We start from the raw sequence: 23119 nt of genomic DNA, 5'->3' as shown, positions 1-23119 counted from the left end.
GTCCAGGTTACCACTCCCACCGGTGTACGTAATACAAGTTTTAACAGAGATATTACATGGACCATGTGTTACCAACAGCGGAAATAGAATGTGTATTGCACCTTATTGTGGAACAGTTTCAGGCCTACCAAAGAAAACTTTCCCACTGTGCAGAAAAACGCTGAATAGTCCACATAAATCGTGGAAATAGCAACATAAACATATTACCTCGCTCCTGAAACAGTAAAAACTGCAACATTTTTATCAGCCAACTTTGATCATAGGAAAGTTCTTTGGTAGGCCTGGGTCTGTCCAAAATCTATCGTCGGCCTAACACAGACATTGCTAATACTTGGATAATGTCTTGAGCATGGGCGGATCCATGAATTTTGAAAGGGTGTTCAGGGGTTTCGAAACCACCACCACCCCCGCGCGTGGGTTCGCACAGTGATTACGTAGACGGTAAAACATGTTCCCTCATCGCTCAGCACTCGTGGTACTGTTACTGAACGCGCCTCTCGAACTGATTACCAAGAAACCAGTCGGCCCTTCGCTAAATTCCAAGAAAAGCTAATGGGTGCTACTAAAATGGAATGGATTTTCCGATTCTGCAATTCGAAATTTTGCACCGATCTAGTACAAGTGCTCTATTACGTGTAAACTTGTTTTGAATTGAAAGTGTAACAGTTTATTAACGTTTTCGCTGAGAAAAAACAGAGCATGTGTTTAAATTAGAGATTTATAGAAAACTCGATTTCCACATTTACGTATGACGTAAAGCGGGATAATTATTTCGGATTACCCACATGGTCACGTGACTCCTAATTTTGTCACAGCTATGTTCACTGGTCATTTGGAATTGCCAAAATACACAGAGACAAAGTATCACAACTTTATTTATATCGTAAAGACATATGTAGTCTAGTGGAACAAGCACCAGTCAGGAGAGCGGAAGGATGGAGGTTCGATCCCAGTCTTATCAAAAGATGGTTTATGTTACCTTGCCTTGCGCTCGGCTTTATGAGATAAAACAAAGAGCGATTGAAAAGAATGTAATGTAAAGAGATACGGGTGCTCCACACAGTGACTTGAAAAGGTCCCGTACAAGCCAATCTTTGAGGAAGGGAAGTAACTCTGCTATAATAGCTTGTTTTTTCCCCACAAGTGCTCACCGTTTTTGTCAACCTCTCAACCCAAACCAGATAACCGCTGCATGGAAATAAGACAATGTATGGTTTTCTAGGATAAACTACTTACCGTGAGGTGATCTTTAAATGTTAAACAGCTGATCCTTTGGACCATGTATATTTTAATGAAATAGCGGCCAAGTAATGGCGTTAATATACGTTAAAAGAATTGAAAGATCACACGCTCTTTTCAGATAAATATTACAGATTCAGCTATATGCAATGATAAGGAAATTCGATTGTACGCATCACACGCAGACACGCGGACTCGACACGCAAGGGCACCTCCACCAACACACCCACATAAATAAATCCCCACATGGGTACAATGTGTGAAGCCCATTTTTTGTGTCTCCCATCGTAAAGTTGGTGGAATGTTGCTAAAAGCGGCGTAAAACCATACCCACTCACTCTTTCATAAATCAATACAGAACGAGAGGGATCAGTATTATCAACCCTGAAACCTGGATGTCAATGTTACCAAAACGTGTTCAGTAAACTCAGGGTCAGAACGGCGCTATTTGTGATTCTTCTTTGCAGGTACATCGACGGTGAAGTAGCCTGGTGTTTGAGCGTCCGCTCGTCACGTCGTTCGAAGACTCAGGTTCGTATCCACACATGAGAACAATGTGTGACGCCCATTTCTGGTGTCCCCAGCTGAGATATTTGCTATATGTTGCTATAAGTGGCGTAACTCACTCACTCTTTCGACTGACTCTTTCGAAAAATATCACGGCGGGGACACCAGAAATTGCATGTGCCGATGTGGGAATCGAACAGGGCCTTCGGCGTGACGAGCCAACGCTTTAACCACTAGGCACTCTTTCGAAAAGGATATTGCATGTCCGATACACACAGTAGTGATGAGTGATGTACATGTATATAACAATTGGTAATTGTACTACTATTGTTTTTACAATCTTATAATTTAAGAGCAGAGGTAAAGGTGAGTCTGGGGATGTCATAGGTTAAGCTTGGAATTTACTACTAGAACAAACAGGTGCCTGATAGTAATTGTCCAACAACCCTTTCCCTTCATCATGATTGTTTTGGGTGTCTTGGGGTTTTGTTTAATTGTTGGTTGTTGTTTTCTTTTGTTGTCTATATTATATATGGGTTATTTATTCAAAGAATTATGTGACGTATGTTTCCCCTTCGAAGAAAACGTACTAAATCATATTCCCTATATATACCTCACTATGCGTTTTTGTCTTATTGCAGGTGGTAGGGTAGGTAAGCTGGGCCCCGTCTCGCATGTCGCAAGGTTACGCACGCAAAGGGAGCCGGGAACCAGCTTAGTTCCTGTGTACCTTTGCGCTACATCAACTTGCGATATGAGAGACGGGACCCAACTTATCGGTTTGTTGTACGAAATGTGGACTAGCTGTATAGTAAACTTCTGGTCACTAAACACGTATTTTGAATTGCATAGTCTTCTTGAAAAGTGACACACGATGTAGTTATGCCACTAGCTTGGTCAAAAGTGTTTTGTTTTTTTATCACAACCAAATCTGCCCCTGTTTGGATGGTCATCGACTACTACTCGTGTCATTCCGGTAAGCTTCTTGTAGGTCACGGAAAGAGGCGAGTAGTTACGAATGGCAGTTATTTCAAGGGAGGTAACTGTAGATGCTGTTTACATTTATAATGTACTCGGATGCACGAGGCTGTTGTCGGACATTATGTAAAAACTGTTGTTTTGTATGTGGGTACGTGCTTTAAATGGTATGCAACAAGTAAAGATACAGAATGAGGACAATTGTTTATGGATACAAGTTCTATATTCTGTATATAGTCGTCATTTCTACTTAGATTCTAATGCCGTTGTCGTTGCTTGATAACGACATTAAATCCATGTCGAAACGTCCCCATTCTTCATCCTCAACTTCTAGAATGCCAATAAAAAAGTAAAGATACATAGAGCTGTGCCAATTTACACTTCTCAGGGTCACAGAAAGCTGGTGGTGTTCCTACTAAACGTTTTAAAGAGGGAAGTAAATTATGTTCAGTGCATTTTCCAGACTCGCTTTACAATTTCTGTATTGTTCAAAATGTGAATCAAACTTCACACGGGTCTCAGTGCTAATTAAAATCTGGAAAAAAAACCTGCCCAGTAAAGTGCCCTACTCTTGATACTTTATACCTTGAATTCTCTACTACATGCAGTCAACAACTTTTATCTTGAAATTTTATCGGTGATTAGCCCTTGAATTGTGTTAAGTAGCACAGTCAGTGAACCTGTGTCTACAAAGTGTTTCTTCTTTTGCTTAAATTGTCACATCTTCCAAAATGTTCCAGAGCTGTCTTTATTATCAACATAAGATTGTTCTCATTGTCATCATAATCATTCATATACATAAGCCATCTGACACTGACAGTGTTTTTTGTCAACTGCTACATCCCATAGGTAGACTCTTTTGTGACCACATCATGTTAACCTGTGTTCATCTCTTTGACAAATGAGGGCTGGCTAGTGCATCAAGCACTCACTCACTCACATGAAATGTTCCAAAAGTTTCTATAAAAGTAGGAGGAAATGATACCTACATTACAGCATTATTCATTACTATCAACATCTGCGCCGGAATATACCCCCAGGAATTGTGTTGTTGTTACATAGTGTGTGATGTTCCACATTCTGTTTCAGAGAGCACACAGTAGCTGACAGATGCCAAGGTTGCTCTAACCATGATGTCCGACTCTACCCCTACCACTGGAATATGTACTTACATCGAGGACAAATGTTGAGGATATGAATTGCATCTACAATGGAACATAGTATCTTCTCACTGGTCTGACAAACACTAGATGACTGTGTTTACATCCTCAGAGATGCAGGCTCCAAACGTCCCCACCACGGACAGTGCTGCATGTTCACCAGCACCATTGTGTAATATTGATGCGGAGAAACATAGTCCTCAAAAGAAGGAACACAAGTGGCACAAATGTATAGTGTGTTTGAAAGAGTTCAAATGCCAACTTGGAACTTAAAGATCATATGTCCATACACACCGGGGTGCTTACTAATAGACTGAAGAGAAAACGAGAACTTCGTCATAAATGTATAGTATGTGAGAAAAGGTTCAAGTCGCCATGTGCAATGAAAGAACATATGAATGTACACACAGGAATGTATAACTATGAATGCCAAATTTGTGGGAAGAAATTCTTTCAGCATAGGGGTTTGCAGTTACACAGTTTGATCCACTCCACAGACAGGCCATATGAATGCAAGCTCTGTACAAGTGCATTTAAGAGGTCCTGCAATTTGACACATCATATGTTATTTGTACATGAGAGAAAGCGGAAAATAAAGTGTAGTGATTGCAATAGATACTACTTTCCATATGAAGGGAGTGATGTGAGACATGCAATGAAATATCACGTGGGTGAGAACTACCGAATTGATGAAAAGCCATTCAAGTGTAAACTTTGTGATGCACAGTTTATACAATGTTGGTCTCTCCGCCTCCATGTCGACACTGTACATTCAGATAAGAGACCATATTTATGTACTGTTTGTGGCAAAACATTTAAATCAAATGGTACATTGCAGACTCATTCTGTCATTCATATGGAAGCTGGGAAAGTCAGTGCTGAATGTAATGTATGTCAGAAGATGGTGAAAATAAACGCCATGTATATTCACATGAAATCCCACGAGGAGAAGAAGTTTTTGTGTAATTTTTGTGGGAAAACGTTTAGTTTGAAACACCAACTTACCAATCACGAGAAGAGCCACCTAGGACTGAAAGCACATGCCTGTGAACTGTGTGACAAGAGATTCACTCTCCCTCATCAGCTGAGGGCCCACAGAAAGACCCACTCAGAATCCAAGAAGCAGAAATGACAAGGCTACCTCTTACTCCAAACTGCACAGAGAACCCTATTTACAGTTGGCTTTCCATACTTTCTTAGGTCCATTGTTGCAGTAATGCCATAACCATTACACCAGGAGACACTTTGTTTTTCTTCAAGGCTACATTGAATACTTACTCTATACCTCCAAGTACCGCCTCCGTGGTGTAGTGGTTAGAGCGTCCGCCCTGAGAGCGGAAGGTCGCAGGTTTGATCCCCGACCGCGTCATACCAAAAGATGTTAAAATATGGCAGTTGTTGGTCCCTGCCTGGCGCTCGGCATTAATGGGTACAACAAGGACTGGTCGGCTCGGAGTCAGTATAATGTGTCTGAGTGGGGTATTCATGCTTCACTGCGGCATGGTATCTCAGTGGGCTAGCACTATAAAACCAGCTTCAGTCTGGGCTAGTACAAGCAGCCGCACATACACAAGCATGCACATCGTCATATGAGCGAAATATTCTCAAGCACGACGTAAAACCCAATTTCACCTCACCTCACCTCCAAGTATTCATTGGTGGACATACAGTACACCTTGTGCCAGAAGAGCCAGCCACCTCATTTCTCTGCATGGCTATAATGAATACCTATGGAATGGAACCAGATACAAACATGACCATGCCAGATCATGTCTCATGAGTTCGGACATGGCTACCAAATCCACCAAATAAATCCAACATGGGTCATGCAACTGATGATACCATGTATTTGTTATCTTTGTCATTTCTGTGTTACCTCCCTTTCTAGTGACACATACTTATTCTAATGTGAAAAAGATCAGCTCCCTAACTACCTTATGTTGTTATTATTCTATCAGTTATTTATAAAATTGTTTCAGCATATTACTGTAGGTGAATCGTAAATAATGTTTTACTGCAAAATAATGAATCATTTAAAAGTCATTGGATGGTTGATACATTTATGGGAGAGAACTATTATTCAAATTTGTTGTTAATAATACTTATGTATTATGAATAGTTTTTAGGAAACATGTAGATCTACTTTCATGAATAAGTAAAATTTCATGTATGATAATATCATTTGATTGTCATGTTTTTCTTGTTAATATTTAGTGAACGTGTAGTTGTATACTGGGTTTACCATAAGACACCTGTTTATTTGTTGCACCTCACTCAGCAATATTCCAGCTATGGTGGCGGTTTGTAAATAATCGAGTCTGGACCAGACAATCCAGTGATCAACAGCATGAGCATTGATGTATGCAATTGGGATACGATGTCATTTGTCAACCAAGTCAGCAAGCCAGATCACTCGATCCTGTTAGTAGACTCACATGGGTTACTGAAGACCAATTCTAAGTTTCTAACCCAGATCTATACAGGTAATTCTAAGATGAACCTTTCATCCTAAGATGTACCCATCTCAGTTCGGTCAATCATAGTCAGATAAAGTCACAATATGGCTGAAATACTGCTGATGTGACTTTAAATTTTACCTCACTCACTCATTATTAAACAATTAACAATTTGCAATGTGCTTATGCAATACCACATAAGGTCATAAGGTCAAGAGCAATATCACAGCACAGCACATTATCAGTGGTTTCAATCCATTAACCCTCTGTGTTGTCCTGAAACCTGTATCACAATTTACTTCATCTTTACGCATGCTGAATGGGAACTCATTGGTTAGTTTCTCTATCTGATCATGCATTACAAGGATCAAACTATTGAGATTTGTTTTCTTTGTACAAAAAGATTAATCCCAAGTAAGACATGTTACATTTTGCATGCATGGCTTTCCTGCCTCATAAAATTCCAAGTCTCTTCATACTTGAAATACTGTTCAAGGTGATGTAAAACCCTACTCGATTTTCCCCTGCCAATATACGACAGTGCAATAGCAGTAAAATATTTCCGACGGACTTGCCAAAATGAGGTAATTATGCCCATCCATATGCCATAGGTCTTCGATAATAAGTTCAGTATATGATCATGCTTAGATCTGATATGTTGCCTGTAGTGTCGGGACAGTGCTATATCTTGAGATTCTAAATGTGTACGGGAGCCAGCCGATAACTGTTGTGGGAGGCATGCAATTCTTCAGGATAGTCCAAGTCCACTACGAATAGGAATCCCATCTCAAAGTTTTCGGGGATACCCATAATGTTTTTCATATTAAAATGTCGAACCCGCCCGTGGGTAAAGTTTGATTCATAGCCCAGCCGTACAAATTGTTTGCGTTGAGATGGAGGAGATGATTGGTGGGTTTACTTGAGTCGTAGCCTTCCTCGTATTTATTGTTTCGTGTTATTATTCGTGTAGCGTTTTGATACCATGGAAATCCCACCGCGCATTCGTTTCTCGATAAACAGGTGCATATCGCAAGGTCTAGACCGTACTGTTTCAAACACATTTTTTCTGAAAGTCTCGAACATGTTGGCCACCAGCAGTATGTCAGTTCTTAAATACAGGTGGTGATAATCACCTAAATTCTTAAGCCTAGTTTCTCCCTCACGTTAAGGGCGTGCACGTGATCGTCCTGGGAAATGTTCGAGTCGGTTAAGGGACTATAAAAACTGTCGATGGGAGGTAATTTCGTTTCCATGAATCGAGACCAATCGTCCATGTACTCGTATGGGTACACATCCTTTTTTAACAGCAAAGACCGAGTCGCCGCATTGGTGTATCGATTGGTTATAGCAAAGGTATCGTTGGCCTTTACCAAACTGTTGAGGGACGACAGGAGAAACTGGGTGCTGTCGATAAATCTCAGATTGTTTAACGAGAAGGAGTTGTATTTTTCCATGTTTTTGGAGATGCACTTTAAGTCGCCATCGATTTTCGAGATGGCCTGCATGATAACGTGGGCATCGTACCAGTGAAGGTTGTGAAACACCATGGGGATAGGTATCTTTTGGGTATCGATATTAAGCTTTAAGTTGCACGCGTTGTGGGCGGCGTCTCTGTATTGACCAGTGATGTGGCAATGATCTCTTACGGAATTGTCTTTAAGGAGTCCCCAGCATACATGACAATATCTAGCTTGTTGATGAGCAAACTCATTCTTTGGTGTCATACGCATGGGGGTAGGGTCCGACAAAGCTTCCCTGATTTTTTTCGCTTCGTTTTGTAAAGACTTAAGAAATATTTCGTCTGTGTCGGGACCTCGGTAGATTACGGGGCGTTTGTTTCCCCGTTGCATCGGACTGACCACTTACCCGAACCTGCTTTAATGCAATTTTACGCTCAAACTTTGTTCAGTCGTGTCGTCGGGGGTCATGGTCGACTGTTTAATGGGCTTATAACGAGGGTTACATATGATGTTTTATGATTTTAGCGTGTTTTATGTTTCTTCGGGCATGTCGATTCTAACAGCAGTCCCTCCCACACCTCAACAGTCCTCTCTGTGCCCTTCCAGCAGGTCTTCTCAACTGTACCCGTGCAGACATCGTTCGCAGAAATGTTTCTTTCTGGCGTGGTTCGATTGGTCGTACAACAGTCGGCTCAAACTTTTGATCACTGCGTAGTGATACTTGCCCTCTTTTTCGATCAGAAATAAATTGATTCTGTGCACATCATTGGACATGGAGCTGATTCGGTGTACGATGGTTTTATTGCCATGGTGACCGAACACGTTGACGGCTAAATGGTTTGCTTTTCGAATCTCGTCCAGTAGGAGCTGGGTGTGAGGCATTCTACATCTGTGAAGTCAAACCCAGATGCCTCCAGTGTGGGGTAGCTGGAATGCCTGCACGGATTACCTTTCGGTTCATGCGAGGCAGCTATGACTGCCACCACCGCACAATAATTATTAACATCATCATCCCCTTTGGTTTCGGGGTTGAGGATGGCGTGTTTATCTCTGAAATGCTTCGGCACCGGGAGGTAAGATCCGCCTTTGAGTGGTTTGTACTTGGCTATATCCAAATAGATGGTGTCAATACGATCTACACATTTTTTCTGAAAGTCTCGAACGTTGGCCAGCAGCAGTATGTCAGTTCTTAAATACAGGTCGTGATAATCACCTAAATTCTTCCGGAGCCCATGTGCGTATATTTTTCTAACGATTCTTGTATTTTTTGTAACGAGGTGTCGATGGTCGAAGGGATGGAGTCGGATTGAAGTATGACTTCCTGTTTGCCTCTGAAATAAGGTTTGGTGTACTCGGTACTACCATCTGTCTGCTCTTTGTTAAGCAACATTTTAATTATCAGCTGGTATTTTATACTTCCCAGATCATTAAACTCTTCGTCGACTTTGTCGGCGATCAGAGGTTTGATGCTGCTGATGTCGATGTTAGACTGGATGGTCATCTGCTAGCCTCTCAGATTCTTACCCACATCGTGTGGTAATTGCAGTTCGACCGACCGACCGGTGTCTTCCATCAAGGTTAGCAGTTGGGCTTTCCTCATGCCAAAATAACCCTTCAACCCACATTCTTTAGCTTGAACTTTGAGTTCTCGTACAGTAGGGAGCTTGACATGTTTAATGTCGAGCAATGTCAACAATTTGGCTTTCCTCATGCGAGAATAACCAGTCGGTTCACGACTTTTCACGAGAGCTTTCAGTTCTCGTACAGTACTCATGTTGTATACCCTGAGTATTTTTTATCACTAATAGAACTTTCATTGCTCATCATGTTGATATGCAAACCGCTTTTAAATAATAGCAATGTACTTATTCGCCGCTATTTAGCGATGCATGATATCATAGTCAAACTTAAAAAATGTCCGGTTGAAATTACGATGATCATTCGGAATTGGGATGCTATTGATCTAATGCTAATCTCGATTCCCGAACTATGGACAGGAATATAATGACAAAAACCTTTTTTTTTTCTAGTCCATGTGGAAGGGGTGCCTGGGTTTTCGTCGTGGGAACTGGTTTTCTCAACAACTGGTCTGTCGGCCGGTGTGCTGTGCTTCCAGGTCTTGTGGATGACCTTCCAGAGAAACACGGCGGCTAGCGAAAGGAAGGTCCACTTTTGGGCCAATTCTACCATCTGCCGCACCTTCTCGATATCCAGACGAGTCTCTTCTTGTTCCTCCTCTATTTCCTCCCAGAGTTCTTCGTCGTCGTCCTTGTCCAGCCCAGACAAGATGTCAACCAACAAATTTTTGGTTTGCTCTGCACGAGCCAACAACATCGTCATGTTTTGCTCCACACGAGCCTGGATCTTCCCCAAGCGGTCATAGAAGTCCTGGATGGTCAGATTTGGAAGGGGGCAAGAGGGTCGACTATTCTCCAGCAGGCAGTACGGTTGTGCTGGAGGTTGGTTCTATCAGCAAGAGGGTCGGCGGTTCTGCAGCAGGCAGTACCGTTGTGCTGGAGGTCGGAGCTATCTGCGCCCGGGCGGGCAAGGGGTCGGGGTTCTGCAGCAGGCAGAGGGTCGACGGTTCTTGCGGTTGGATTTGTAGCTGTTTGCATATCTTCTGTATTCTATATTTTGCGTAGTCGATTGGAACCGATTCCAAATCGTTGTTTCATTTCTTGTGCAGAGATTTTTCCACGCATCTTGTGAATCTCTTCCACTTGGTCTGGCGATAGGTGTCTTCGGAGGCATTTTGTTTGTACTATATATCTACACCATTGTCTATATGGAAAACTAGGCAGAACCTAGGCAAATTAGGTAGAAACTAGGCAGAACCTAGACAAACTAAGTTGAAATTAGGTGCAAACTAGGAAGAAACTAGTTTCATATTCCAACTTCGAAGCAAAAATCAAGCAAACTGCAAGCAAAGCATAGCCTGGCAAACACCAAAGCATGGCTCGATATCTGTACAATGCTGTGTGTGTGGACTTGAGTCAGCTCAGTGGTTAAACATTCCTGTATACAATGCAGTGAATGGAATGTGTGAGTCTGTTTAAACACCCAGTTTGAGATTTGTGGACCTTATGAGCATACAAGTATGTGGACCCTGGGAACTTACAACTGTAAGTGGGTATTGCTGGGCAAGCCCTTGACATGCGGAAAGCACTGTAGGACTGAATATTGTCACAAACATGCCCAATCTACGAGAAGGGGTCATGTCAATTATGTATGCAAAATATGCGGAATAGGGGTCAAAGGTCAGTATTCTTTGTGCAAAGAACATGGGTCTGACAAAGTAAGAATGAAACCTATCAATAAAAGGCATGCAGATTTTATTAGTGAATTTAGGAGACTCAGGAAGATTAACATTTAATAAAGAAAAGAGTGGCGAAGTCCGTTTATAATGCCTAATTTGCAACAGTCCTCTTTCAACCTCTATTCCATTAATCGTCTGTCGGCTAGTAATTTGTCCACCCCCGAACAAATGTGCTCCTTTGATGATGTGCCTTGTAGACAGAAATCGCAAAAAGTACTTCTTGTCGGGTGGAATCGAATAGAAAACGGTTTAAGTTTTTAGTCCACGTGTAATGAAATTTTCCGCCCTTCTCGACTAGGAATAAATGAATGCATGGAATCGTTGTGTTTTGCTCTTCTACTTGGGTGATTTGCAAAAGCGGTGTTGGTGTTTTCATTCCCACAAATTTTAAACCATCATTTTTACTATAAGAGGAAGGTCTGGCAGCAATTTTTAATGATACTGGGTTTAGGGCAGATCTTAACGCCCATCTAAAGTAGTTGTCGTCTCTGTTTTTTACGTTGATGATGGCGTTCTTTCTCGAATAATAAGCGGGTAGTGCGAGGTAATATCCACTACGTAGTGGAGATGCATTGACTACGTCGATGTAAACACCCTGACTTCGTTTAAGGACCATTTCACATCAGGTTTAACCCAATCGTGTAGTTTTGCCTCTATCGTTTTTATCGATGCATCAATGCTTTCCTTTAACAACGCGGGGGGGTGGGGAAGCCTAGTGGTTAAAGCGTTCGCTCGTCAAGCCAAAGGACCGGGTTCGATTACCCACATGGATACAATGTGTGAAGCCCATTTCTGGTGTCCCCCGCCTTGATATTGTTTGAATATTGCTAAAAGCGGCGTTAAACCCAACTCACTCACTCACCTTAACCGTCATCTTTTGGGGTTAAAGGCTAGTCTCACGATGTTGAATTGATGAATTGTTTCAGTTTGTCTAGGCAATAATTCTTCGATCGTTTCTAACCCTCCTACTAGAAGTAGTTCAGACCTATCGCACATGTATCCTAAGGATTTCGTGATGGTTAGTTTGACTGAAAGTTGATACTTCACGCTACCCAGATCGAACAATTCCATCCTGGGTTTGTCGTATATAATGGGTTTGACTCTATCCAGTGTTATGTTTTCATTGACTCGCATTCTCCAACTTCTTAGGAAGCCTTGTACTGTAAGATCTGCTGGTGTGAATACGATCTCTCATTCTTTCAAAAGTTCTACAAGTTTTGGTTTAGTCAGATGGGATTAGCCAACTTTTTTTAGCCTCAGATCACAGCTCTTTGACGGTCATCATCGTTATAGTCATATAAAACATAGCTCTAAATGTGACTTTTATTGCTAAATTAGACGAATGGTTGACTTTGAATATATTAACATCGTTTTGAATAAGTGTTCTTACGTGCTTCCCGGTACCACAGATTTGTGTAGGAAGAACTGTAGAGGCCCTCGATGCTCTAAGCACATGAAACTTGTAAAAAGAGGTAGCGTGAACTATGTTTGCAATATATGCGGAAAAGGTGTGAGAACTCCTTTGAAGTTATGCAAGGAGCATGGAAGTGTGGCAATTTGTATTAAAAGAATAAAGAACAGTCAACAAAAAAGTCCTCGACGGCCACAAAATCTACGGGATCACTATAAATAAAACATCGCTGTCGCCCATGGACTCGAAACGATGAATCGCCATCGACGGTGTAAATACTTATATGTATGGACACATGCGCATAAAGTAGAAAACAAATAGTTCAACCCGACCCTTGGTAGTCAGCTGCTGTCTACAGCGTGTCCAAAACCAACTTATTTATCAGGCTCCAACCGGCGTTGCTAGGTTGGGCGGCCACTTAGCAGCGGTGTTTCGGCTGAGCACGGCGTTACCAAGCTCGGCGGCCATCTTGTTTGGCTTAGCAACGGTGTGCTCGGCCTTCACACCGTTGTTGGGTTGGGTGGACATCTTGATTGGCCTAGCAACGTCGTGTCGAGACGAGTATGTACATCATTGTTAGGTTCAGTGGCCATCTTGTTTGGCTTAGCAACAGGGTTCTTGGCCAGAGCGCCGTTGCCAAGCTGATGACGTCACACTGTATACCTTGGTAACCGCGTTTGGTGTAGGAACACTCGCTGTCTGGGTCCTCATTCGCAAAAGTTTTCACCGCTCGCCCGACTCAAACTCCACTCGCTGGATTCTGAGGCCAACGCTCTACCATTATGCTGTCGGGGCGGGCTGTCAAACACGAGGCAAATTAAACCCTGCCTATACTGGCGAGCTAGTCTGTTCATCAAACGATGTCTCCCTCTCGAAAATCTGGGAACGCTGGGAGCAGAATTAAGTCAAAATAAGCCATTAGGGTACCCTGTAATAGAACCATCATTATATACTACTTTTGTCAACAACAACGCTCGGAAATATTCCAGTTGTGTGATAAATAAATGTGTTCAATTCATGTGTACCATAGGCTGATTCAGAGGGGGGGTGCAGGGATGTGCACCCCCCACCCCATCTTTATCCTGAAAGTTATTAAATGACCATTGAAACTCTCGTGATAACTGGGGTGCACCCCACCCCCAACCCCTTTCCAAAGTTTGTGGTGGACCTATGATCGGTATCTCAGACTAAGATGATTATGAAAAGAAAAAACGCCAATTTATCTCAACAGTTAACTGTAATTTCTGAATACACCAGTCTATAATGTGGTATCATCTATTCTAGTATGAACTGTACAACCCTAAATGGTCCTCTATCCCCAACAGGGCCCCAGTGCTTTTTATAGTGTAAGGGGGAATAACTCTGATTGCCCTTGTTCTAGTCAGTTGAGAGCACATGGCCACTGCCTTGCCATGCTTGTTATGTAAGCCCATCTTGAGCTAGAATAAACCCACATACTTCAGGATAGTTGTCCTTCATAACACCACATGGTGTCAGAAGTGGTTCAAAGCTCATCATGGCAAACTTTCAGATCACTCCACCTGAATCTTTTGACTTTTCTAACCCTGAAAGTTGGACTCGTTGGATCAGAAGATTTGAGAGATACCGGATCACTTGCTTCTACTAAGGACTCTACAACTCAGGTGAATCAGTTATTGTATCTAATGGGTGCTGAAGCAGATGATATTCTCCCTACGTTTTCTCTCAGTGAGGATCAAGAAAATGACTATGATACAGTAAAGCAGAAATTTGATGATTATTTCTCAGTGCTTTAGAAATGTGATATTCGAGAGGGCTTAAATTCAATCAGCGATGCCAAAAAGAGGGAGAGCCTGTTAATTCCTTCATCACTGATCTGTATTCTCTTGCTGAAAATTGCAATTATGGTTCTCTTCATGACGAGATGATCCGACACAGAATAGTTGTTGGAATTCGTGATTTGAGCCTCAGAAAAACTCCAGCATGATTCTAATCTCACTCTGCAGTCTGCTGTTAGTCATGTGCGCCAGTCTGAAATTATTCACAAACAGCAACCAGTTATTCGTGGAGCTACAAGTAAGCCTGATGTAACTAGCAATTCCAATGTGGAGGAAGTAGTGTCTCCATCAGCAAAATCCATGAAATCACAGCACAAGCCAAAATCAAAGAAATCTTGTCCATTCATTGATCGCTCCAAGCCTAAACCAACATGCAAATATTGTGGAAAGAATTCTCATCCTAGAAGGGGGCGGTGGGGCAGCCTAGTGGTTAAAGCGTTGGCTCGTCACGCAGAAGATCCAGGTTCGAATCCCCACATGGGTAAAATGTGTGAAGCCCATTTCTGGTGTCCCCCGCCGTGATGTTGCTGGAATATTGCTAAAAGCGGCGTAAAACCAAACTCAGTCAGTCAGTCATCCTAGAAGTGAGTGTCCTGCATCTAATTCTACGTGTCGTAAATGTGGTAAAGCCGGACATTGGGATGTTGTGTGTCGAAGTTCTAAATCTAGACTGTCAAAAGTCAGATCTACTCCGAAGTCTCCTACTACAAATGAGCCTGAGTATGCCTTTGTCGGGATGCTCAGCACAAGTTCATCTCAGCCATGGACTGTAAACCTGAAGATAAATTCATCTGTCACAGAAGAATTCAAGATCGACACAGGGGCTGATGTTACGGTAATTCCGTATGATGTCTACACATCTCAGTATCTTCCCCGTCTACGGAGAAGCGACAAAAGGCTGTATGGTCCCTCAAACTCCTGCTTGAGTGTTGTTAGAAAGTTTCGCGCCAAACTCAAGTGCATAAACAGGGATGTTGAAACAGAACATCAGACATATATGTCGCCAGAGGTCTCAAACGTTCTCTACTTGGTAGACCGGCAATCGAAGGACTGCACCTCATCGAACTCATTGATAGTGTTACAGGTGACAAATGGAAGGAACATTTCCCTGAACTTTTCTGTGGATTAGGGAAAATGGAGGGCGAATACACCATCAAACTCAAGGAGAATGCAAAACCTTTTGCAATTTCTACACCTAGACGTGTACCACTTCCTCTCATGGACCGCGTGAAAAGTGAACTTCAGTCTATGGAAGACAACCGCATCATATCGAAGGTCGATGTTCCTACCGAGTGGAGTGCCGGCATGGTAGTGGTTCCCAAGTCCTCGGAAAGAGTAAGGATTTGTGTTGATCTTACCAAACTAAACGAATCTGTGAGACGTGAAAATCATCCACTCCCAGCTGTAGATCACACTCTCAGTCAGTTGAGCGGAGCAAGAGTATTCACCAAACTTGACGCTAACTCAGGATTCCATCAACTCCTATTGTCTGAAGAATCCAAACCTCTCACTTGTTTCATTACACCTTTTGGTCGATATTGCTTTAATCGACTCCCGTTTGGCATTTCGTCTGCACCTGAACTCTTTCAGAAGAGAATGCAACAAATCTTAGAAGGACTGGATGGTGTCGTTTGTCAAATGGATGACATTCTCACATATGGGCGTGACGACAATGAACACGATCAGCGTGTTGAAGCAGTCTTATGCAGACTTCGGGACGCAGGTGTAACTCTCAATAGTGACAAATGCCAGTTTTCCAAATCACAAGTGAAATTTCTCGGACACATCATCGATCAAAGTGGTATTCGAGCCGACCCAGATAAATCAGCGCTATTTTCGAAATGCCAGAACCACAGAATGTCTCAGATATCCGAAGGTTTGTCGGAATGGTCAACCAACTTGCAAAGTTTGTTCCAAATCTTGCCCCCATCACGCAGCCTCTTCGTTAACTCCTTGTCAAGGACCGACAATGGATATGGGAGGAACCTCAGCGAGCTGCATTTTAGTCAATCAAATCTCAACTCACATGTGCTTCAGTTCTTGGACATTATGACCCAAATGCAGAGACAGTGTTGTCAGCCGACGCATCTTCCTATGGATTGGGTGCGGTAATCTCACAAAGATGTGACAATGGAGTGCACAAACCAATCGCATATTGCTCCCGCTCGATGACAGAGACAGAGAAGCGCTACGCACAAGTAGAAAAGGAAGCACTAGCCATTACTTGGGCATGCGAACGTTTCCAAGATTATCTACTAGGAAAATACTTTCACATCAATACTGACCACAAACCTCTTCTCGCTCTTCTTGGTAACAAGTCTCTTGACAAACTCCCACCAAGAATACAACGATTCAGAATGCGCCTCATGGCATATTCATATGACATTTCTCATGTTCCTGGGAAGCAGTTGTATTCCGCAGATGCGCTCTCCAGAGCTCCTCTTAACTCGCCATTCTCCACTGTGGAATCTTGTCTTCTAGCGGACACAAACATCTACGTTGACTCAGTCTTAGCAAACCTACCTGCTTCTGATCAGCGTCTGGATGAAATTTGTCTCAAGTTGCGCCAAGACCCTGTCTGTTCACTCATCATGAAATACTGTCTCGAGGGATGGCCAATTTATACATTTCTTCCAAACTGCACAAGATCTTACTGGCCTTATCAAGGAGAACTTTCCGTGGTTGAAGGGCTCTTACTGTTCGGAAAAAGGCTAGTAATTCCATCTTGCATGAGAGCAGAAATGCTTGATATCATTCACTCTACTCACCAGGGCATAACCAAGTGTCGTGCTCGTGCAGAAGAATCTGTATGGTGGCCAGGACTTAGTTCTCAGATCGAACAAGTCGTTACGAGTTGTCGTACTTGTGCTCGTAGTCAACCTAACTCTCATGAGCCACTCATCCCGTCAGAAATTCCTACTCGTCCATGGAGTAAGGTATCCACTGACCTGTTTGAAATCAATTCAAGTCCATACCTGCTTGTCATAGACAACTACTCGAAGTACATCGAGATAGCCAAACTCTCCAGTACAACTTCAGCATGTGTTGTAAACCATCTGAAATCCATCTTTGGAAGACATGGAATTCTCTGACAACGGTCCTCAGTACTTGTCGTACATCTTCAAGACGTTCTCAGAGGACTACTGTTTCAATCACATCATGAGCAGTCCGAGATATCCTCAAAGCAACGGAGAAGCCGAAAGAGCTGTCAAAACCATCAAACAGACTTTGAAGAAAGCGACTGACCCATATTTGGCATTGCTAACTTACAGAAGTACGCCTCTGCAATGTGGTTACAGTCCAGGGTGCCATTGTACAAAGTGATCTTAGCGATAAGGCGATCGTAACTCCCATACCTCAACATAGTCTTACGATTGTCGTAGCTCTAAGGTTGCTTTGTACAACGGCACCCAGCGCAGTTGTTGATGGGACGTAATCTACGTACAACGCTTCCTGTTCATCCATCACAACTTGAACCTCATTTGCCTTCTTCACATGAAGTTGATTCATCTTTCAAGCAATCTAAACAGCGACAAAAATCTGACTACGACTCACGTCACAGAAGTCGCAATCTTCCACCAGTAAAGGAGGGAGATAAGGTGTTAGTTGATGATCCTGAAGCAACTCGGGAAGCCGAAGTATACAAGAAAGCAAACACCCCACGTTCTTACTACATGGATTCAGGCGACAATCTCCTGAGAAGAAATCGAAAACATCTTGTATTGTTGCCACCACATCAGCAGTCAACTTCACATCGCTCAGAACTACTTCAATCTCCAGTCTCCACTCAGCCGCAGTCAAGCAGTGACATTCCTCCAAACAGTACAGTCACCAGATCAGGAAGGGTGTCCACCAAGCCAAACAGACTTGACCTGTAGTGCAGTGTAGTGTGTGTCAAGCCAGACCAGTGACTTTTAAAGTCTAGGGTCCTAGGGATAAGATAAATCTATCCTTGTGTTCTTTTTCAGCTTATGGACATTTAAATGTGCATGCCACTTAGCATAAAAGTTATTTTCTTTGATTATTTCATACACAGCCATGTCCACATTAAGTTACTCGTTATTTCTGGATTGTTCACTGATAAGTGTTCTATTCTTACAAAGGGGGATGTGGTATCAGCTATTCTAGTATGAACTGTACAACCCTAAATGGGCCTCTATCCCCAACAGGGCCCCAGTGCTATTTATAGTATAAGGGGGAATAACTCTGATTGCCCTTGTTCTAGTCAGTTGAGAGCACATGGCCACTGCCTTGCCATGCTTGTTATGTAAGCCCATCTTGAGCTAGAATAACCCACATACTTCAGTGATAGTTGTTCTTCATATCACCACATATAACATTGGTTTCAATGGGACAGCAGTGTACACCAACGACAATATCCATACCTGATATTTGGCGCATACCCTAGAGTTTTCAGCTAGTCAGGTGGCTGATTTGCCTTTACACCAGATCGCTTGGTGTGACTTGGTCCATGTCCAGGTGTTGTGCATGCACCAAAAGGTTCGCACTCCAAAGCAGGCATTGTCACTTCTCGCTCGCCTTTCGTTCTGACCAGACGCACCAACACGTCGCTGCTGCGAATAGTAATAACTGGCTACATTCTTTATAACTGGTCTTTCATCTTGGTTTTCGAGCAGTATAGACCTTTCTAGGATTTCTCATCCCAGTGTTGCTAGTTCATAATTTCATGATAAATCAATCATTTTCGGATTTGATTCCATTTTCCATTTTCTAGTTACGTTGCCAAAATAGGGCTTCATACTTCGTTTTCATAGTTGTTATTTTGTTTCAAATACAATTTAGTTTCAGCTTACAGATGGTCAACGTGCTATTGTGTTCAGTCCATGTTTTTTTCCGATTTGCAATAATTTTTGTGTACCTGTTGGTTTTAAATTTATCTTGTTGACTAAGTAAGATTGTTACATGTAGAAATCATTTTATTATGGACGACCAGAAGCGTGTGCTACAATACCAGCGGCTGCATTCAGCATTAGTTAGTGCAGCCAAACAAGGCTGGGAATGTTGGAAGTTTCAGTTTTCTGTATCAAACAGTTCAATTTACCTGACCAAGTACCAAAGTGTGTAAAGTTTGCTCGCGATTCCGTTGCTGTCTTTATCCAGCTGATGCTCCGACATCTCAACATCCAGTTGCATGCATTGGTGATGGAAATTGTCTCCTTCGAGCCTTCTCCCAACATCTTTTGGGTGATGAAACTCACCATCTGGAATGCCGGGTGCGTATCATAAATGAGCTTGTTGTGAACGAGAAGCTATACATCAACCAGTCATCACTTGCTGCTATGTCAGGTGGGAAAGCCAAGGAAAACCAGAAGTTGCTACAGTATGTCGTTATTACCTCAGCAGCTGATGCACCACTTGTAACTTCATCTATGCAACAAACATTTCGGAAAGAGGTACTTAACACTGTAAACAATGGACGGTATTCCTCTCTTATTCACATATACGCGGCAAGCAATGCTTTTCAGCGCACAGTCATATCGGTTTATCCCAATATTCGAGTGTAGCAATTGATCGACAGGCCATGCACCAAACCATCACACCACTCATGCGGGAAATAAAGACCCCACCTATCTGTATCATGTGGACCCACATGACCAGCAGACACAGCGGGATGGAAACCTAACCATTTTGTGGCCTGTATTGAAACTGGCTAGATGGAAAGTAAGTGTGCTTTGCCAGATACTTGTTCAAAAGCAGAGTGACATATACTCAGCTGATAGTGTATGGAAAAAAGCACCTGAAAAGGCTTCACAATGTCTGGTTTCTCACAGTCCGATACCAGGGATATGAAGGACAGCAGCAGTGAACCAGCTAACAAGAAGCCGAAAATGTCTGTGCCTGGCATTGATCCAGTTGAGACAAAGCTGTCTGACTGACTGAGTTTGGTTTTACGCTGCTTTTAGCAATATTCCAGCAACATCACGGCGGGGGACACCAGAAATGGGTTTCACACAATGTACCTATGTGGGGATTCGAAACCGGGTCTTCGGCGTGACGAGCCAACCCTTTACCACTAGGCTACCCAACCGACCCAGTTGAGACAAAGAGCACGACTGTAAGGTATGATGGCATTGACGTTGGGGATATCGTTTCAGGCAAAGTTAACCTCAGTACTTTAAGTAAAGATCAAAAGTACAAATACCTGAAACATCACTTTCATCCCACGTCAGAATATGACGGGTTTGTTTCGCAAACAAGAGCTCGACCACAACAGAAACGAGTAACATGTCTGTTGCATCTTGTATTCCAGCACAGCTGGTTGAATAAGTACAGTTGGCTAGTGTACAGTCCAGCAGCAGGTGGAGGCTTATATAAAATGTATGTTCTGTTTCCGAACCTGGGTGATGAGTGAAAGTGCGCAGGGTCTTTAGTAAAGTATCCTTTCACAAATTTGTCTAAAGCAACTGGGAAAAAAGGTGCATTTGAGACTCACCAGAATACCTTTTTTCACAAACAAGCTGTTCTTGCAGCATTGGACTTCCTACGCATTTACAAAGAACCTGAAAAGTCTTTACCTTATCGGATATCTCAACAGAATAAGGAGATGTACAACTTGAAATGCCACATTCTGAAAGAAATAGTTGACACAGTGATACTCTGTGGCAGACAAGGTTTGTCTCTGAGGGGGCACAGAGATGACAGGACATCAGAACAGCCAAACAAGGGAAACTTTCTGGCCATATTAAATCTACTGGCAGATAGAGATGACAAACTACGTCATCATTTAGAGTTTGGCAGAAGAAACGCCTAATATACCAGCAAAGCAGTTCAAAATGAACTCATTGAAGTAGTTGGTGACCACAATCGCTCAGAGGTGGTCACTCAGCTTCAAACAGAAGTGGCTGTGTTTTCTGTGATTGCAGATGGAAGTCACAGATACGTTTTCCAATGTTGAGGTTCTTGGTCTTTGCCTGAGATATGTTGATCAAAATACAATGACTATCAAAGAGACATTCTTTGATAATGTACATTTAGAAAGAACAACAGGTCAGCACTGAAAGACCAAGGCATTGATATCACCAAATATCGAGGACAAAGCTATGATGGTGCATCCTGCATGTCTTCATCTCGAGTTGGCATTCAGGCTCATATGAAAACATTGGTACACGCATTGCAACAGCCATGTTCTGAAAATCATGCAAAATCCCTCCAATCAGAAACATGATGGACAACATCAACCAAGTTTTTCTTTTCTTTGACAAGTCATCAAAACGCCAGAGGTACTTAGAGAGAGTTCTGAAAGCGTTTTGCACTGATATGACAAGAACTCGTCCTTTGGGATTTTGCAAGACTAGATGGGTGGAGAGGCATGTGTGCTTTGACGTCTTTCAAACGTTGTATAGCCACATTTGCACATGTTTTGAGGCCATCCTATATCATCCTATATACATTTATCGTGATGAGAACTGGGCATGGGACAAAGAGACAACCATAAAAGCACAAGGGCTTTTGACCATTCTGAGAGATAAGCAACACATCATGGCGTTTATGGTGGCCCATTATGCACTTGAAGTTGTTAAACCACTGGCAGTCAAACTTCAAAAAAAGGGACAACGACATCTTCATGGCTTACAAACTTATTGACGAAAGGGTATCAATGATCAAAACCATGAGGGTTGATGTGGATCAAAGGAGTCATAATTGGTATGTGGGAGCTTGTGCTATTGCAGAACAGATTGATACATCTCCCTAGGGTTGTGAAGAGGACGACACAGAAAGCGAATGCACCATCCCAATCTCCCGAAGAACACTTCAAGCTCAATTTGATTATTCCTTTCCTTGACCACCTGCAAGAAGAGATGAACACAAGGTTCAGTCCAGAGAACCGTCCTGGAATTGAACTGTTTGGTCTTCTGCCATGTGCGGTTGTTCAGCAACCAGATCTACTACAGTTGGAAGCAAAACTAATGTTCTGGGAGAATGACTTACCAATGATGTCTTCTCTTCTGGCAGAACTCCGAAGTTACCGCCTTCATTGGTTGTTACAGGAATACCACCCTGAAGGTGCAATCGAAAGTTTGAAATCTGCTGATGAGGATGTTTTCCCTAATATCCGTAAGCTGCTCACAATTGCTGTTACACTTCCAGTTACAAGCACTGAAGCAGAAAGGACATTTTCCAGCCTTAAAAGGCTGAAGATGCATCTGAGGAGTACCATGGGTCAGGAGTGCTGGACTGACTGACACTGATCCACCTGAACCAGGACAAGAAAATAGATTCTGATGGGATAGTTCACAAATATGTGAAAAAGCATCGCAGACGTATGTTTGAGAAATGCATCCTCTATCAGTAGCTTTCTGTGACACCAGTCTTAGTGTAGAGGTAACATACAAGCAACTAATTAATGCATCTGACTGTAACAAACTGTAACACAGCCAAGTCTGTGAAGAGTGTCTGTGTGTTTGAAAGGTAATTGTAGGTAAACAATACAAAGAAAACTGAGTTCATACGAGTTGAGTTAACACATATGCAGATTAATGTCTGCAACTAACACTTGGGTCACAAAGCCACAAGAGGCGGCGTGGAAGACCGTGTATATTTGCCACCTTTTCCCAAACACACATTCTAAGCTTGCCATTTGGTCTCGGGCGAAAATGAACAATGCACACACACACTTTTTTTCAAAACTCTGTATCCGCCCCTGAAGACTGGTAATTTTTACTCTGTTGCGCAAAACTAAACACACTCATTCTTTCGAAATGGGAATTGCATATCCGATACCTGTTCAAACCCACTCGTCATCTTTTCGTAGAT

The 23119-nt window shown here is 42.6% G+C and overlaps 1 protein-coding gene across 1 annotated transcript in view; it reads left to right on the top strand.

Annotated features, from left to right (window-relative positions):
- The first annotated feature begins 2814 nt into the window (after positions 1–2814).
- The window catches only part of LOC124279740 (zinc finger protein 879-like), a 41596-nt gene continuing 21291 nt past the window's right edge, over positions 2815–23119 (top strand). The window contains exon 1 of the mRNA XM_046715603.1: positions 2815–2875. The gene's annotated coding sequence lies outside the window, so the exon portion shown is untranslated. The remainder of the gene's footprint in view (positions 2876–23119) is intronic.

The sequence above is a fragment of the Haliotis rubra genome, unplaced genomic scaffold (genome assembly GCF_003918875.1).
Source record: "Haliotis rubra isolate DU_JTF1 unplaced genomic scaffold, ASM391887v1 Scf256, whole genome shotgun sequence".
NCBI classification, from domain to species: domain Eukaryota; kingdom Metazoa; phylum Mollusca; class Gastropoda; order Lepetellida; family Haliotidae; genus Haliotis; species Haliotis rubra.
This window is presented reverse-complemented; position numbering and strand designations above follow the sequence as displayed.